This window comes from Cupressus sempervirens, chromosome 5 (genome assembly GCF_028749045.1).
Source record: "Cupressus sempervirens isolate cs-2001-9-10 chromosome 5, ASM2874904v1, whole genome shotgun sequence".
Classification (NCBI taxonomy): domain Eukaryota; kingdom Viridiplantae; phylum Streptophyta; class Pinopsida; order Cupressales; family Cupressaceae; genus Cupressus; species Cupressus sempervirens.
In genome coordinates this window covers 463,452,113-463,454,744 of record NC_143122.1, presented here as the reverse complement: position 1 = coordinate 463,454,744, position 2,632 = coordinate 463,452,113, and the positions used below count along the sequence as shown (strand labels likewise).

The 2,632-nt window shown below is 37.4% G+C and overlaps 1 long non-coding RNA gene across 1 annotated transcript; it reads right to left on the bottom strand.

Moving 5' to 3' along the window:
• Nucleotides 1–1,157: 1,157 nt before the first annotated feature.
• On the bottom strand, nucleotides 1,158–1,659 carry LOC149556774 (uncharacterized). Its single transcript, XR_016352375.1, has 2 exons — nucleotides 1,412–1,659; nucleotides 1,158–1,295 (listed from the first exon to the last, which is right to left on the bottom strand). It is a non-coding gene; the product is annotated as an uncharacterized LOC149556774 (long non-coding RNA).
• Between the last annotated feature and the right edge of the window lie 973 nt (nucleotides 1,660–2,632).

Genomic DNA, 2,632 nt, shown 5'->3' with positions numbered 1-2,632 from the left:
TTCATGAAAACTCTCATGCTCATTCAATATCCTTCTGATGAAATCTACAACCCTGTTAAGGTAAGTAAGCATTTACTTGGCTCTTTGTTCCAATAGAAAAACCTAACATAACATGCAACTTTAAGGGGCTGCAAATGGGTTTAAACTCATTGTTCCTAAACCACAAAACATTGCATATAACAAAGGAAGGAGATGAGAATCAAAATGAAACTAACAATTTGACTGTTCATTGTATTCATCTCTTTGAAACATGTATGCAAATAATTGAGAAAAAAATCAATACACCAGGACTATACATAAAACTTTTTTACCATTGTTCATATATAGAGAAAACTAAAAATATGGTATCACAGTCATGAGAAAATCCTCCAGAACTGAAACCAACAATTTTGGTATCACAACAATGATAGAAAGTTCAACCAATATTGGAACCCTTACAGTTGGGGAAAAGAGAGAAATATATAGACAAGAAGAAGAATCACAAATTGGATTTGCTATTGCCAAGCATACAGCTAAAACTCTTCCTTCTGCTACTGTTGAAACTGTCTCTTCCCTCATGTACTGGCAATCAAATCTAATTACAAATTTTATTGAAATATCTTCTTAGAATACATAAGAAAGTCCTTTAAAAGAAAATCTGATATGCATCAAAGGTACATGAGTTTCAATTAGATTTGGCTTGACTTCATCTGCCCTTGCTATGAACCTCCAACTGCCTCTGCAAACAAAAAACTTATTTCTTGCAACTGTCTATTAAAACATTCAATTTTTCTTGGTAGTCATTTCAATGGAAAAAATCTTATGCAAATATGATCACAATCTGATATATTCCTTATGAAAAAGCAAATTTGCAAAAATACTGAGAATTCCTTGAAAACATAAAATTATGTAGCTTTTGCCATTGAAGACCTGTGTAAAATTCGATTGCAAATATGGAGTTTAGATTCTCTCGATTTTGACGGTATACTACACTACATATTTTGTGACAAAAATTTGCCCCTCTAACATGCATTTGAAAATCAAGTCCCCATTTCAAGTTCAAATATTAAAACTGAAAAATTTAAAACACTCTATAGTCAGAACTATAGAAAAATATGAAAATAATCTAAAATTTCAAATACGGGTTCATAAGTTCAAATTGAAATAAAAATAATTAAAAAATGACATTTTTCTCATTTCATATTTTTTGGCATCTTTTGAATCTTGGTCAACCCTCTGTTGACCACCATGTGTCAGCCTCTGATTGGCTGGCTCCTGCCACCTCATCTTTGTCCTGTCATCATTGCTTTGTACACCTCACCAGCCAATGCTGGCTCCTGCAAAAAGCAACAATGCTTTTTGCAGCATTGTAACCCAACATCACTAACTGTGGTTAACTCGAGTGAAACCGCGAACATCTCCATTTTTGCACCTTCGCACCTACTTTTGTTGAATCGATATTTAATGTTGCGAAGTGGCAAAGTGATCATCTTTTAGCATTTTCGCATCGTTGGGGCCAATTCTGCTAACTGCGTGGTTACCAATGCGAACTCACACGTGGGTGCCACCTGCCTATTGCTGACCTCATCCTCTTTCTCCGCGGTTAGCCTCTACGTTTCTGATCAGAATTTGTTGACTTTGCCTTCCAGTCCAGGTACGGGTGGGCCCCTCACGTGAGGCTACTCTTTACGAAAGTAATAATTTCAGACTCTCGAAGAGGATGTGATTTGGTATTTAAATATAGAAATACTCCTTCGCCTTGTGCATATGGGACTAAAAAACTATTGCAAAACTGTTAAAAAATTTGCAGGTGCCATTCGAAACCATAACCTACTGTTTGCTTGAAGTCATAGCAACACCCTGACACCCATAAACTTCAGCCAAGCCAAGGAAAATGGCAAATACCCAATCACTTCATCTCACACCTAAGACTCTTCAATTGTACAGCTTGTCTTCATGCTAATTGGCGTCACTAGCTCTCAACTCTTCGGATGCTCACTGCCTGTGAGTAATCTTGAAAAGTATCGATAGATTTGGAGGAGTTCTGGACCGAAAACATCTCTTCCAATTTGTGATGGGCATTTAGACTGCGGGGGCCTTCACCACAAACTTCCAATGAAAGAAATTTCCAACCCGACAACTCAGCTAAATCACCTACAACTAACTTATAATATTGAGGGGAAGTTGTTCTGGCGCGGGCCCTGCTCTGGCTTTGTTTTGCCCCGATTTGTTCCTTGCTATTCAAACCTTTCCTTGCTTGCTCTGCTTCTCCTCCATCCTCTTTTTTCATTTACAACTGCCACTTCAAAATACTTGGATGATGCCTATGTTATGAAGGTTATTTACGTGTCATGGAAGCTGAGGACGTTGATTACATTACCATTAACATGGGCTGGTTTACATCTAGGTTTAACGTCTCCACACCAAAGCTAAAACATTTTCCACCATGCTGTCTTATTTGTCTTTTCTCATCTTTACGCATGAAATCTCATGACAAAATGAAAATACTGCACTCCACTCCAATTTTGGCTTCCACTGTAGAATGAAAACACTGCTTTGTTCTGTTATTCTGATGCACACCAACAATGCACTGCATGTAGCATCGACTCCAACTCCTCACACACAGTCTTCATTAGCTGCATTCAAAAACACA